Below are 17,562 nucleotides of genomic sequence, written 5' to 3' on the forward strand. Positions count from 1 at the left end.
TATTTGTTCTTGGAATCCATGAGCAAGAAATGTTTTACCATTTCTTTGTGTCTTCTTCAATTTCTTTGAGAGTACGGATCTTTTACCTCTTTGGTTAGGTTTATTCCTAGGTATCTTTTGGCTTTTGATTTAGTTGTAAAAGGGATCAATTTCTTGATGTATTTCTGCTGTTTCATTATAGGTATGTAGAAATTCAACTGATTTCTGTACATTTAATATTCTGCGGGTTTATTGAATTCATGTATTAGTTCTAGCAATTTTTTTGTTGGAGTCTTTATGGTTTTCCACATAGAGAATCGTGTTGTCTGTGAATAGTGAAAGTTTGATTTCTTTATTAGGATGCCTTTATTTCTTTTGGTCTCTGATGGTTGAGCTAGGACTTCCAGCACTATGTTAAATAACAATGGTGAGAATGGGCATCCCTGTCTCGGTACTGACTGTAGAGGAAAAGCTCTGAGTTTTTCCCCATTAAGGATGATATTAGCTGTGGGTTTTTCATATATGGCCTTTATGATGTTGAGGTATATTCCCTCTATCCCTACTTTGTTAAGAGTTTTTTTTTTTTTATCAAGAATGGATGCTGTATTTTGTCAAATGCTTTTTCTGCATGTATTTTTAAAAAAATCTTTGAAAATATTTATTACTTTTGAGAGAGAAAGCATGAGCAGGGAGGAGCAGAGAAAGAAGGAGACACAGAATTTGAAGCAGGCTCCAGGCTCTGAACTGTAGGCACAGAACCCACTGTGGGGTTGAGCTAAAGAACCATGAGATCATGACTCAAGCCAAAGTTGGACACTCAACTGACTGAGTCACCTAGACACCCCTATTGACAGGTTCTTACGTATATTTTTTTATTAATGTGGTATATCACGTTGATTGATTTGTGGATATTGAACCATCCCTGCAGCCAAGGAATAAATTCCTTTGATCACGGTGAATAACTCTTTTCATGTCTGTTGAATTTGGTTTACTAAACTTCTGTTGAAAATTTTTGCATCAATGTTCATCGGGGATATTGGCCTGTAATTTTCCTTTTAGTGGGGTCTTTGTCTGGTTTTGGAATCAAGTTAATTCTGGCCTCATAGAATTAGTTTGGAAGTTTTCCTTCCGTTTATATTTTTTGGAACAATTTGAGAATAATAGGTATTAACTTTATTTTAAATGTCTAGTAGAATCCCCCTGGGAAGCCATCGCCAGGCCCTGGACCTTTGTTGGGAGCTTCAGTTTCTTTACTGGTTATGGATGGATCTGTTCAAATTTTCTATTTCTTCCTATTTGAGTTTTTGATAATTTTTATGTTTTGGGGAATTTACCCATTTCTTCCAGATTGTCCCGTTTATTGACATATAATTTTTCATAATATTCTCTTACAATATTATTTCTGTGGTGTTGGTTGTTATCTCTCCTCTTTCACTCATGATTTTATTTATTTGATTTTAGTATATGTGCTGCCGAAGCGAGCACTGATTTTATTTATTTGAGTCCTTTGTCTTTTCTTTTTTGTAAGTCGGACCTAGAGGTTATCAATTTTAATAATTCATCAAATAACCACCTCTTAGTTTTGTTGCCTACATTACTTTTAAAGGAAAATAACTTGAATGTTTAAAACAATGTACAGGAAAAATTACATGGCAACCAGACAATGTGATTTTTCTTTTAATAATATTTTTAATTTTTTAGTGTTTATTTTTGCGAGAGAGAGTGTGAGTTGGAGAGAGGGAGGGAGGCACAGAATCCAAAACAGGCTCCAGTCTCAAAGCTATCAGCACAGAGACCAACATGAGGCTCAAACTCGGGAATGACCGGATTATGACCTGAGCTGAAGTCAGATGCTTAACCAACTGAGCTACCCAGGTGCCCCAATATTTTTAATTTTTTAACTATATTTATAATTCTTGAGAGACAGAGTACAAGTGGGGGAGGGGCAGAGAGCAAAGGAGACACAGAATAGGAAGCAGGTTCCAGGCTTTGAGCTGTCAGCATAGAGCTCAACACAGGACCCCAACCCATGGACTGCAAGATGAAGACCTAAGCTGAGGTCGGACCCTCAACTGACTGAGCCTCCTAGGTGATCCATTATATTTTTAAAATATAGGAAAGTTAGACAATTAGATTCTGTCAAATGATGCTTCTGTCACTGATTTTGACCCTTCATTGGTTGGAAAACTGTGCAAATTACATACTTCTAAACCTTAGTTCTTAACTGTATCATGGGATTGATTGAGATAATGCATATAAAGAGCTCAAATCATTACCTGTCACATACTGTTTGACAAATGAGAATTTAACAAAAAAATTACCAAACTGAACACTTACTTATCAACCAGTATGATACATACTACAAGTTTGTTTTTATATAACCCATAAAAATGCAACGTAAAATATAACAAAAAACATAGTATATCAAACAAAAACAGTGAAAGCAATTCTGTAAATACAGTGATAGTTACCTGTTTTATAATATTTCGAATTAAACCAGAGGCCAAAGTGTCCTCTGGTTTGGTGAATGTGTAAAGGAATCAGCAAAAACAAAAGACAAAGGAAAAAAAGAATAAAGGGTAGCCTGTGGTCTATTTCATCAAGAAGACATTTTTGTCCATCTTTATGTAATAGATATGACCATGTGCACCTTGGGTATAAATAACATTTCAGAGATGACAAGCATTTAAATCTATACCTCTCTGGGAATGGAACTGTTTAAGTAGACAGACTTATCTCATCAGTGTCTAAATACTTGCTTGCTTCATAACCCCCATTGGCAAAACTCACTTGATTTGAAAGCCAAAGACAGAGAAAATTATCAGAGCTCAAGAAAAGCATGACCATATTATTGGCTTTAAGCCAAGGAATCAAAACTCATATGCATAACCTCTGTCACTAAGGTATGGAGGAGAGGGCATAACATAGGGATAAAAAATTCTCTCAGGATATATATATATATATATATATATATATATATATATATATATATATATATATAATTACAGTGCATAAAAAGTTGAATGGGATGCTGTAAGACCTGTAGTGGAATATTGACATTCTTCAATTATATCATTTAGCTTTGTGTAATCTAAATTTATCTATTATAATTGAAGCAAAAGTAGTAGACTTCTTTATCATTCATACGTCAATAGAAAATAGGACAGATGGTAATATTTCATTGTTTCTTACTAAAACTTTAGTCCTAGTGAGAAAATGTCATAATTCTATCACTTTACTTTCGGTGTATTGATGACAAGTGACAGGAGAATGAATAATGTAAAAACTATAATTTACCGTTCTGTCCAGTAACTTGATTTTGCATTACTTGAACTCATTAATGACTAGGTATTAAAGGCGTAAACATCTATGCAGCTTTAATATATATTACATACTATTCTTTAAATAAAACTATATGGATAACAATTATTATATTCAAGTTACAGTTGTCTTTGCTAGTCAAGAACTTAATGTCAATTTCTTTCAAAACAAAAATGTGCTATTTATGTAAATACATGAAGAGTAAAATGTCTCAGCTAATAAATTATTCAGAAACAATGTTTACAAACAATGAAGAACATATCTATGCCATTAGGAACATCTGCTATGCAACAGATATATGTGCCCTCATACCCCTCAAATAACATATGCTTCCTTTTAAGTTGGAATATAATTAATTGAAGTTAAGAGCAGGCAAAACCATCATATGGAGGTCCTTAGCAAGTATCATGAAGCATTGGGTGAACATTTATGGAAAATGATAAATTCTCTCACGCTTCATGCATTGGAGTATTAAACCAACCACGGGTGATCATTTCTGATACCTTTCAATTTTTTTTTTCAATAATTTTTCAGGTCCTTAGGAGAGAGTTTTATACTTCTACCTTTTCTCTCTTCTAATTTATGCATCATTTGTTTAGACCAAGAAAATGCCCAGATAGAGGAAGAAAATTATTCTCCACTTTGAAAATTGACTTAGATTATTGTTTATTTGTTTGTATACTTTGTTAAAAGTCCAGTAGAGAAAAAATTAGTATACCTCAGAGAAAACAGCCTAATAAAGCATGATAAGTAAAGTTTAGTCAATTTGGTTTTACCAACAAGAAAGTGTATATCAACATTCCCTTGTGCACACTCAAGAAAGAAAATAACTTAGGTTTAATCAAGTTATTTTCTAGTTAATGGATTGAATTTTGGAATTAATGATGAAGTTAATTCTTATAGGAGATAGAACTATATCGGCAATTAAAAACATATGTAATATGCAAATAACATTATATAATATATAAATATTATATATCCTACTATATAAATATACAAATATACAGCATTCAAGATTATTAAGAATTTTACATTTTCCCTCTTGGTGCTGCTATTGCAGACCCGAATAATAATAATAGTGATAGTAATTCTTATTACTATCATTATTTTTATTGCAAAATGCTGAGCAGGTGCTCACCTTGCATGAGGAACAATTCCAACTCCCATACCCAAACCCAGGAGCCTGAAGTCTGATTCATCTGTTTCTATCATTGCTGTTACTAGCACAGGATTTTCTTCATGTCTATCTACTTATCCTATGTCTGAAGTCCTGACCAAGATGGCTTTAATTTTCGCCTCAGCTTTACTAAAATTTAGACAGGTTTCTCCTTGACTGTATAGATCCCTAACCTCCCTGTTATTGGAGCATATATTTAGAAAAACTGGAATTGTAAACTCTTTCTCTGTTTCCTGAGATGTAAATTTTCTTTAAACCTCTTGCCAGTTTTATAGTCCCAGGATGTCTTTCCTAAACACAAGAGAAACATCTTTCTGTTTAATTTTTTAAAGTTTATTTCTTTTGAGAGAGTGTGTGTGTGAGTTGGAGAGTGACAGAGGGAGGAGACAGATCCCTATGAGGTTCTGTGCTATTAGCATAGAGCCCTATGTGGGGCTCAACCTCATGAACCATGAGATCATGACCTGAGCTGAAATCAAGAGACACTTAACCAACTGAGCCACCCAGGTGCCCCAAGAACGATCTTTTAGAAATGGCATCATCCAGAAAGAGAGGGCCTCTATCTCCCATTGAGGGTAGGAAACTAATTTTGCTAAATTCCAATTAGTAAACACAGATGTTTTAATCACATTAACCAACTTCCCCCCTAATGTCTTCACAGGCTTTTCCACTAGCTTATGCAAATACTTGAAAAACCTCCCACCTTTTGTGTAAGAAGAGTTGAATTCAGTTCTGTATGGAAGTTTCTCTCCCCTACCACAATAGTCTGAATAAAATCTGTCTTGTCCTTTTATGACAAGTGTCCTTTGAAACTTTTATTTGGCAGTATTTAATTTTATGCTTACTCTCCTATGATACTATCTGTTAAAGCTTTTAACAGCTCAGAGCAGTTAGGATACAGTTTGCATGCATATAATAGACCTAGATAAAATTTCATTAAGAAAAGTTTAGTGGATTACCTTTTGTCTTTGTTTGGGTTTTATGGCTTTTTTTGGTTTGTTTTTTCATTTGTTTTTCCAAAATAAATTTTATGTTCACTGGCTTAATATCACTGGAGAGGAAATGGAAAATTCTGACATTGAAATATGTTTTGGTAGTAAGTAGACAGAGGGAGGCGTATTGTCAGGGAAAAGGTCTCAGTAAAGTGAGTTACAAAATTTGTGGTACTTTCATTTCTCTTTTAAATCAAAAGCAATTTTATTGAGAAATGTATAGCTTAAAGTCAGGTAGCCAGGAAAGGGGGGTCAGACCTTATCTTGCAGACTCAGGAGACTAAAACTTCTAAGAAGTAATCTACCAGCTTCATTATACTCATGTACTTAATAGGAAAAGGTAAATCAGCTACAGGAAATTTCAAAATCTTTAACTTCTTAATATACTTGTTAACGAATTCACTTAATTGATAGTGTCAAAAGAAATTACAAAACAGATGTGGAACATGGTACCACATATCATAACGACAACAATAGTAATGATAATTATAATGACAGTAGTGATGTCCGTTGTTTAGTAAATGAAGAAGTGTCCAAATGTAGGTAGCATTAACTCTTCATATTTGACACCTCTCTTATCAATATAGGTTTATATTTAAAGAAATGCAATGTGCAGACTTCACTTAGTGAAAATCTCTGCCTGATCTCCAGAATGACTTACCATCATATAATATTTTCAACTTTTCGTGATACAGTAAAATTGACTTTTTTGTGTGTGTATTACATACAGTTCTGTTATTGACTAGGTTTAATTATTATTTTAATTTGGCAAATGAATGTTATTTTGCTCTACATAAACTCTCTTCTGATTGCTTTATTTATTGGTTTTACTAAATTCTAATATAAGTAAAAAATGCTACATGATAAACTTGAAAACAACAGCATCTTAAAAACATTTTTTTGACCTGTGAGGTTTCTTACCTTATTTAAACATATATTTTGCATATTTTAATAATATGCTCTTGTGTATTATTTTTATTACATTACATAATATTTTCTCCTGTTGACTAAATATGGATATTTTTGCCATTTATGCTTTAGTGATGTTATAGATATTCAGACAAAGTAATATATTTTACTTGTATTTTCTGATGATTAGTGATGTTGAACACCTTTTTATATGCCTATTGGCATGTATGTCTTCTTTGGAAAAATGACTTTTCACGTCTCTTGATAATTTTTTAATTGGGTTATTTTTATTTTTATTTTTTGCTATTGTGTTGTGTGAGTTCTTGGTATATTCTGGATATCAACCTTTTATCAGATACATGATTTTGAAGTGTTTTCTCCCATTCTATAGGTTGCCTTTTCATTTTGTTGATAGTTTCCTTTGTCCTTCGCTGTGCAGAAGCTTTTTAGTTTGATGCAGTCCCATTTATTTATTTTTGCTTTTTGTTACTTTTGCTTTTTGATGTCATGTTGAAAAAATTATCAACAAGACCAGTGGCAAGGGGTTTTCTCCTAGGAGTTTGATAGTTTCAGGTGTTAACATTCAAGTCTTTAATCCGTTTTGAGTTGATTTTTGTGTGTGGTATAAGATAGGGGTTCAGCTTCATTCTTTTGTATGCGGCTGTCCAGTTTTTCCAAAACAATTTCTTGAAGAGATTCTCCTTTTCTTTGTCCATTGTATATTCTTGGCTCCTTTGTCATGAATTAATTGCTAACATATGCATGGGTTTATTTCTGGGCTCTCGATTCTGTCCCGTTGATGGATGTGTCCATTTTTATGACAATATCCTACTGTTGTGATGACTATAGCTGTGAGATATCACTTCACATCTGCTACGATGACGCCTATTACTAAAAAGACCAGAGATAACAAGTGTTGGCCAGGATGTGGAGAAAAGAAGACCCTTATACATTGTGATATCTACCCTGAGAATAGAAATTGTCCCATGTCCTCATTGATTCAAAATGCAATAAATTTTTGCAAATTGATGAAAAGATGGACCACAAACAGATCTAGACTGGCTGTATGATGACAAATACATCCTGCTATTTTAATGTTAATTACAGAGATGCTATATGATTGTACAACTCATGGATATGACGAACACAGTAGAACCTATATACTACCATATTTACAATTTAGGGTGTAATTTCAGTAAGAAAATCTTACCCATAGAAATTAATGGGAATGTTGTAATCTTTCTTTGGAGTTGAGATTTCACAGAATTTGTCAGTAATGTTTTTAAGACTGTACTTTTCTTTCTTATTCTGCTATGAACCTTGTGGTTTGTTCATGCTCCCTCTTTGCGGACTTTTATGAATCTTTGTTGTGTGTGATAGGTTTGAAGTACAAAAATGCACTTTTAGTGCTTTTAATACCCTTTATCTTACCACAGTAACTGGAGTCCAAAGAAATTTAAATTAATTTAATTTAAAAATTAATGTTGTTAGTAATGGTCTAATTTGTTAATTTCTACAATTCCAGAAATGGAAGTGCTTTTTATTTTCCTTGGATACACCATTCTTTTTAATTTAATTCTTTATTTATTGAAGTATAGTTGACACAGAATGTGACATTAGTTTCAGGTGTACAACATAGTGATTCAATAACTCTATATGTTGTGCTATGCTCACCACAAGTATAATTACCTTCTGTAACCATACAACACTATTATAAGACTATTACTATACCCCTCTGAAGTTTTCATTCCATAACTGAAAGCTTGTACCATCCATTTTTTTGAGACCTTAATTTTCAGCTTTATTTTGCATTATGTGAACTTACATATGAGCTTAATATAATATTAGTGTAACGACCCAAACTGCAACATTTTTGTCCTTTAGCTTTTAGGTGTCATGCTATAAATTTTAAGAGAAGGATCTCTAAAAATAAATGTGCACATATACATATATATGCATATATATATATGCAAATTTCAAAAAAATTTTTTCTTAATATTAGGAATTATTTCAAACAAATGGGAAGACAGAAAAATGTCATAATTTTCAGACCTTAATCTGGACAAATGTTTGCACTTTATTTGCTTTAGATTTTAAAATTTTATTTCAAGTACCTAAAAAATTATAGAAACATTTCAAACTGCCTGTGCACCCATACCTAATTCATTCCTTTTTTGCTCTCCCAGAGAAAACCAATATCTCAATTTGTAGTTTATGTTACTTAGTAGGTTGTCTTTCTTTTACTACTAGAGTTATATCTACAAATAATGTATATTATTTGCATCTTTTAAATTTTTACATGAATGACATCTAAGGTATATATATGTGATCTTTAATTTACTTTTTTTTTTTTTTTTTTAAATTTTTTTTTTTTCAACGTTTATTTATTTTTGGGACAGAGAGAGACAGAGCATGAACGGGTGAGGGGCAGAGAGAGAGGGAGAGACAGAATCGGAAACAGGCTCCAGGCTCCGAGCCATCAGCCCAGAGCCTGATGCGGGGCTCGAACTCACAGACCGCGAGATCGTGACCTGGCTGAAGTCGGACGCTTAACCGACTGCGCCACCCAGGCGCCCCTTTAATTTACTTTTTAAAATTTTTCTTGCAGTTTTGAGATTTGTCCATGAGGCAAATGCAGTAATACTTTATTCTAGTCCAGTATTCTGTTTTGCTTTATTATAAGAATAGACAGTTCCTGACTTAATGATATTTTGCCTTAAGATTTTTCAGCTTTGTGGTGATGTAAAAGTGATATATATTCAGTAGCAACTGGACTTCACCTTTTGAATTTTGATCTTTTTGGGGGCTAGAGATACACAGTGCAGTGCTCTCTCATGATGCTTGGTGGCGACAGTGAGCTGCACAACCAGTCAGCCACACTATCATGAGGATAAACCACCAATACACCAATGCAATGGGTTAAATAGCCATTTATACCCATACAGCCATTCTGTTTTTCGCTTTCAGTACATTATCCAATAAATGGCACGAGATATTCAACATTTTATTATAAAATAGGCTTTGTGTTAGATGATTTTCCCCAAGCGCAGACTAATGGTGGCGTTCTGAGAATTTTTAAGGCACCCAAGGCAGAGCTGTGATGATCAGTAGGTTAGGTGTATTAAATGCATTTCACCTTATGATTTTTTTCACTTATGGTGGCTTATCAGGACATAACTCCATAAGTCAAGGAAGATCTGTATACAATAATTTATTTATCCATTCCCCTCTTAGTGAATATTTAGGTTATTTCTGATTATTCATGATCCCCTTCATTTTTTTTTCTTTTTTATCTTTTACACCGAATTGCATCAGTTTGAGAGAAGAGACTTTCATAGTGCCTTACACATGATATGTATACCCTTAGAAGAGCTGATGAGAGAAATTGAGAAGAGGGAGATAAATACACAAGAGTTTTTTAAGAACTGCCCTGGATCTATCTGTATATTGTAAATCTGAAACAGTCTCTTTCAGCTGCTTTACCTTGGTTCTTTACATTCCAGCAGCCAGCCAGCTTGCTTTCTGGAACTGTTCTAAATGTGAACTATTTAATTTCTGAAATGTGAGTTGCAATGTTCTTTTCATTCTGTGTCCCTATGTTGTAGAAAATGGGAGTGACTATGCTTATATTGCTAGTAGTTAAAAATATCATATTTATGGAGTTTTTTATTCTATTTTTCCAGAGGTGCTCTAGAGAATTTACATTGCCAGAACTGTCAATCAACTCCAATGATATGGTGGTCCTCTAAGCCTGAAAATTTAGCTATAAATTAGCACAGTTAAAAAGTGATTAAGGGGGTAGTATATTACTGTCCACGAAAAAGGGTGACTGTATAATTGTTTTTAATTTTGAAGAGGCTTTGGTAACTTCTATGTAACATTATCACAATTGGAAAACTAAACTTAAGGAAGAGTTTATTATCAATGTCATTCAAAAGCAATGCAGAAAATCATTTTCCTCTGTTAATACCTCAATCACTAGGTTAAGATTTACTTGAATGATTCACAGGAGACTTATGAATAGCACATTGTGATATTCAATTAGTTGAAATGTTAGATTAAAAACAAAGTAATGGAATTAAGAATGTTTTTTATAGCAAGGCAAATTATTAATGCTCTGCTTCATTTTACGTTTTTTGGATACTATTTATAAGGTAAACTACATCACATGTAAACATCCACATCCTTATACACATTTACATATTTGTACAATTTAGCATATTTTTGTTTATCAGCTTGTATTTCACTGACTGCTTCTAATATCAGTTTATATCTTTTTTATGCCACATCATATAAAGGGAGGCAATTCATTGTATCACTTTTTTTCTGCAAGCACACAACCAGAAAAAAAATGTTAATAGGGGCACCTGGGTGGCTCAGGTTGGTTAAGCATCTGACTCTTGATTTTGACTCAGGTCATGATCTCATGGTTCATGAGTTTGAGCTCTGTGCTGACATTGCAGAGCCTGCTTGGGATTCTCTCTCTCCCTCTTTCTCTACCCCTCCCCCACTTGTGCACTCTTTCTCTCTCTCTCTCAAAAACATTTAAAAAAGGTGTATTAATAAATGTCCAACAACAAGAGACCAAGATGTTGTGTTTATATAAAGTCTATACAATAATGGATGTTATGTTGGCCTGTGTATGTACAAGGCTTGGTTGGACATTTAACATTCTTTCAGTTTATAACCCTTACATTTAAATCATTTATTGGCTAATAAATACCTAACTTTACTCTTACCTTTTTTTCCTCATTCTTTGAGACATGATTTAGATAGGTGAAGATGTATATATGATTGTATTCACAATACAATCCTACACAATAATCTGATTTTAGATTTAAATTTTCTCTGGTTTATTTCATCATATTCTAATTATATAACTTAAGTTTCAAAAGACCATCATCCTTTATTATGTAAGTTTTACAGCAAATATTTTCATAAAATTTATGTTCAAAATGTTACGTTTGATTGTCTTTTAAGGTATTTCATGTAAACTATTTCCTCCTCCCTAAAATCTTAATGTAATATTCAATGATAGCAGTTTTAATTCACATTTATATATCTCCTCTTGAACTTTTAATCCAAAAGTTAAAGATAAAAGGCAGATCTATTTGGAAATACTTATGAGAAATGTAAGAGATGATATTAAGAAAAGCCAAGAAGAAAAGGGATAACTTGTATATAAATATATAAATTAATGTATTGTTCAAGAAGCATTTGTATCTATGAAAATTGATTGACCATTGTTGTAGTTATTATACCTTAGTGTACATTAAAGATATAAAAAAAGTGAAAGGGGAGGTCCCTGATCACAATACAAAAGTACAAAACGGTTGTGTTTATTTTTATAAAAAGCAACATCATATTTATTTTTATTGCATTACATGATGCAAATTTAAAAAATGTAGGTGAGATATGTCAGTGTGGAAGCAAAGGAAAGTGGGAATATACATTCTGATTTATATGTGATGAAGAAACTTTGCCTTATTTTTCAGGGAGGGATTTAATGAGTCATTCTAATATGTATTAAAACATTTACTTCTCATAATCCTTAAAATATATAAAACAAAAGGAGATTTATAGAGTGTGATTTAATGGAAAGTACCTACTTTAAAGACTGAAGGTCTGCATTAAAATAGTCCATGCTGTCAATTTCCTTGAGCACCTTATATAAACATTATGAGTCTCAGTTTATGATACTTAAAAAGTCATAATTGTGTTTATACCACCATTTTGCCATGAGTAGCTAGTACTTCTACTCATGCCTGAATTTTTATTTTTATTTTTCAAGTTTTTATTTAATTCAAGTTAGTTAACATACAGTGTAATATTAGTTTCAGGTGTAGAATGTAGTGATTCATCACCTATGTAAAACATCCAGGGCTCATCACAAGTACCTTCCTTAATACCCATCACCCTTTTAACCCACCCACCTGTCCTCCAGGGATGGACAGAACTCTACAACAGTAATGGAAATCGAATAAAATTTCAATTGAATAAAAGTTAATTTTCTACTGTTTTTAGAAACCTTTCTCAATTAGCACACTGATTTGAAATAACTTGTGATAAGTGACCATGTTTCATTTAAAAACAAGAAACTGAATCCTGTCTGAAATTATATTTGATCAGGTTCTGACCATTCCCCAAACGTGATACTCAAGACATTGGTCTGCTATTCCACTCTGCCATGATGGTTGTTTGCTGAAGTAAAGGATTTCTTCTCCTTTTCAGTAACTGTGAACTCGGACAAAATAGACCAGTGGGGAATTCGTATGTGAAAGATCATGCTGTAAGGTCAGAAAAGGAAGGATAGAAATATCCATATACAAAAACATGTTGTATATTTTTCTACACAGTAGATTTTTAACACAGGCTGAGCCAGTCACTATTTTGGTCCTGTTGGTATAACAGTGAACAGGTTAGAAAAAAAATCTTTAATTCCATCAGACTTTTATTTCAATGTTGGGATAAATTCAAAGTAACTTAACATATAAACAAACACACTTCAGATTGTGTAGCCAAGGAAGGTCTTTGAGAAGATAACTTTTAGGCTAAGGTCTAAATGGCAGGATATCCTGGCCATAGAAAGATTGCGGGAAAAATATTCCAGGAAGAGAGAAGAATGGAATTTGTCATATGCGTGAAGAATGGATTTAGAGGGTAAGAATCAGTGTGGAGGTAGGGTTGTGGAAGCCAGATTGTATAGAATCGTAATCAGGATAAAGTTATTGATTTATTCTAAGTATAAAGGGGGGAAATGGAAGATTTTAAGCAGAGTGGTTGACAGGATTTCTTTCTTTGGAGGCTGGGATTTAGAAGGTAAAAGTAGATGTCAAAGAGGAGGGTGTTTGATTTTACTTGTCTTTGTTTTTCTGTAATAACCCATTTGAGAAATACGAGTGGCATAACTAAAGAAACATACCTGTATTAGTTACTTTTCATATCCGTGCAACACAAGTATAAGGGTATCTTACTCTAATATTACAAATTACATAATGTGTAGTGGATAGATGAATGGACAGGTAGACACATAGATAAGAAAGAAAGGGAGAAAGACAGATGTAATACTTACACTCTAGGATAGGGGCTGGCAAACTGTTACCATAAATGTCTGGATACTACACATTTTGGATGTCAGGGCCATATGATCTCTGCAACTAATCTCACTGTCTTTGTAGCATGGAAATAGCCCAATACATAAATGAAGGGGTTTGACTGTGTTCCAATAAAAATTTATTTATGAAAACAGCTGACAGGCCAAATTGGACTATAGCTTGCTAAATTCTACTCTGGCATAGAGAATATATAATTTACAGTTTGGTGAATAAGAATGTATTTTATTTAGTTTCATAAAATACATAATTATAAAATAAATAACAAATATAATATGCAATGTTTATGATATGTCCTATTAAATGTCATATACTATTTTGAACATATTCATAATGTGTAACATGTGATATATAATACATATCCCATGATAAATATGATTAACAATGTAGCATTTTAGTATATCAAGTGTATCATAGTGCTGGTAACAAATAAATATATTGTTCCTCTATATAAAGTTCAGATTCTTTATATATAGAATACACACACACACACACACACACACACACACACAAAATGTGTCTGGAACACAGGATACAATGAAAAAAAAAAGAAAAATACTTAAATATGCCAAGAATTTGCCAAAGTTATTATTTTTGTACTTTCTTTAAGTGAAACTTTTTTGTGTTATCTCTGAAAGTATTTGGAGCAATTTCTATCCTTGGTTATGAATAAACAAGTTAAATAAACAAAAAGTAATCTAAGAGGATGAAATAAAATAACTATACGTGGGTGGGGAAATGTCCACTCCTGGCCTCTAAGAAAAAAAAAAAAAGATGTTTATGCGAGAATTGGATGGAAAAGACTTAGCCTTTGAAATTCTGCCAGCAAGTTGTTCTTGGCCCTGAGGGAGTTCTCACTTCAAAGGAACAGGAAGAAGAATATGCTGCATCTTAGAGCAAAGTGATCAAGTCAAAAAGGTTAGGGATGAGTTTGGGGATGTAGGGAGGGCCTAATGCGTAGAGTTCTTTAAAGGGCATGGTGATAGGGGAGCCTGGGTGGCTCAGTCGGTTAAGTGTCTGACTTTGGCTCAGGTCACGATCTCACGGTTCTTGAGTTTGAGCCCCGCATCAGGCTCTGTGCTGACAGCTCAGAGTCTGGAGCCTGCTTCACATTCTGTGTCTGCCTCTCTCTCTGCCCCTCCCCTGCTCATGCGCTCTGTCTCTCTCTCTCTCTCTCTCTCTCTCTCTCTCTCTCTCTCAAAATCATAAACAAAAAATTTTTAAAAAGGACGTGGTGATAATTTATAGGAAGAAAGAGCATGGTGATAATTTATAGGAAGTGATCAAAAGACACTTCTTAATTTTTTTTAATGTTTGTTTATCTTAGAGAGCACGCACGCGCGCATGAGTGGGGGAGGGCAGAGAGAGGGAGACACAGAATCTGAAGAAGGCTCCAGACTCTGAGCTGTCAGCACAGAGCCCCATGCGGGCTCAAGAACTGTGAGATCATGACCTGAGCCGAAGTCGGACGATCAACCGACTGACCCAAACCAGGCACCCGGGAAGACACTTATTTTTTTTAAGTATTGTAATATAAAAAAAACACAAAATTACTCTATCTTGCTGTGGTTTGGCAATAGATAGGAAGAAGAAACTTTGATCATTGCCCAAAATTTATCAAGGACAATCTCTCCACTCATCCCAAACTTCTAGAAACTTCTGATTTCTTTTTGCTTACTATAGCTTTGTCTTTCCCAAAATGTCATACAAATGGGATCATACGCTATGAATGTATTTTGAGTCTGGTTTCTTTTATTTATATATGTTTTCATTTATATATATTAGCAAATGAGCATTTTTAATGGAAAAATTTTTTCTGCTTTTAAAGAAAAGTTACTCATTAAAAAAATTTCATGCCACAAATTATTTCTTATCAACTTGTCTACAACAAAAAAAGTCTATCTAGACCTAGTGTTTGAGATAGATAAAGTAGACATCTTTGCCACTCACTTTGATCACCAGGATTTTTTACTCAGATTTAAAACTGAAGTCAAGGGGCACCTGGGGGCTCAGTTAAGTGTCCAACTTCAGCTCAGGTCATGATGTCCCAGTCTGTGTTCCAGCCCCATGAGGGGTCTGTAGCCTGCTTCAGATTCTGTGTCTCCCTCTCTCTTGGCCCCTCCTCCTGTCATACTCTGTCTCTCAAAAATGAATATACACTTAAAAAATTAAAAAAAAAAACAATAAATAAATAAAACTGAAGCCGGTTACTCTACATAGACCTTAGTTTAGTTTCCAGGCATTAACAGGTATATTTCTAGCCAGGACCTACTGGGCTTATTTGGGACTTTGCCTACTCTCATTACAGGCATCTATGATTAGGATTTATGGTCAGATGTGATCCAAATCTTCCATCCTTGCTATGTGGGTAATGTTGGGCAAGTTACTTAACATTTATGATTTATGTGCCTCTGTTTGTTTTGGTGAGGATTAAATATAAAGAATGATGTCACATCTAAAATGTTTCTTATCTCCCATTTATTGCTACTGTTCTTATTATTAATAGTCTCATTATAATATAAAAGTCTATATCCTATAGTAGACTTCCCAAACTGTGTTTCATAAGCCAAATATAGTTTGCAGAGAAGTTTTATGTAGTCTACACTACCAGCCCCACATAATGCTATAAATCTATATTGAATGCCATTGTTGAAATTGGGATATTTCACATGAAAAAACATATATTCTGTTGAAAAATTGGATTGTATATTCATCATATGTTCATATTCTTGTTTGGCCATATAATAGTCTAGATTAAAGTAAAAGCTTCTCCCAGTGTAGACAGGAGTTAACAAGCTCCAGGTCTCTATAGATCTATAAATTACCATTCAGCTTAGAGGCTGATTACTCTCACACCCCCTACAAACCACTCTTTATTGAGGTTATAGTAACTTTCTGGCACCTGATGGCTTGCAAAATTGAAGCCTGCTTCTTGGAGCAAACACTTCATTACAAGGCCCATCCTTAAATAATTACACATTATGAGATTCCCTCCCATTTTTTAACCTCTTGCTCTCTATTGTTTACAGTTTTGCATATTGAGAACTGTTTTGTTTGAATATTCGTACCATAGTAGGGACTAATAGGGAACGAGATCACAATTCTGTTTCTGACCAGCTCAGAATATGTCTTTTTTTTTTTCCTATCATCTTAGAGGGACATTCACCTGTTGCTTCGCCTTTCTATGTATGTCTTGGGAGGGAATTTTTTGTTTGTTTTTGTCATTGCAGCCTCTGTATTCTGGATTTATGCACAGATAATTGGTGGAGTCAATTACATCAAACTTCTTTCGGTTCTGTCTGCCTGTTCTGGTTAAGCATATGGCATGCAATGAGTAATCAAGACCGTATTCTAAATTCAATCTTTTCTATCATTCATTTAGTGGAAAACTTCTCCAGGCAATAGCAAACATTCAGTGCTGTTGCCAGACTTAGCTTTTTCTGTATTCTCAAGGATATTTTCTAGGGATATGGAAAAAGTTTTGTATTTGGAACAGAAAAAAAAATGCAATGATGTTACTATCAGCAGGAATTATCTGTTTACTTTTCTGTCTGTGCTACTCTTTGCTGAACTCTTTGAGGTCTGGTCTTTTAATCCCTAAAGCCTAGAACAGTTACTGACATATAATAGCCTTTCAGTAAACATTTACTGAATGAGCTTTCTCTCTGAGGTTTGCACCTGCTCTGAATTGACTTCATGTGCATCTCCACAATCTTGTGTTGGTCTGTGAAAGCAGTATACATCTCAGATCTTCCAGATCAGTAATGTTTGATTTTACTGTATAAACATAAGTGAAAGGCAAGGGGTATATATGACTCCTTTCACACAGAGGAGCTTGTGTTTTCTTTGTCAAAGTGTTACACCAGGTCAGAGCTACCAAGTTTTTTGCTTTTGTTTTTACAGTGCAACATTCCAGGTGTCACTTTCATTATCTCAATAAAGCAATATGGTCCCTGAACCATATTGAAATAGTAATATTTAACACATCTTGGGGAAGAAGATGGCGGTGTAGGAGGACACTGGGCTCACCTAGTGTCCTGCTGATCACTTACATTCCACTTACACCTGCCTA

The sequence above is a fragment of the Prionailurus viverrinus genome, chromosome A1 (genome assembly GCF_022837055.1).
Source record: "Prionailurus viverrinus isolate Anna chromosome A1, UM_Priviv_1.0, whole genome shotgun sequence".
NCBI classification, from domain to species: Eukaryota; Metazoa; Chordata; class Mammalia; order Carnivora; family Felidae; genus Prionailurus; species Prionailurus viverrinus.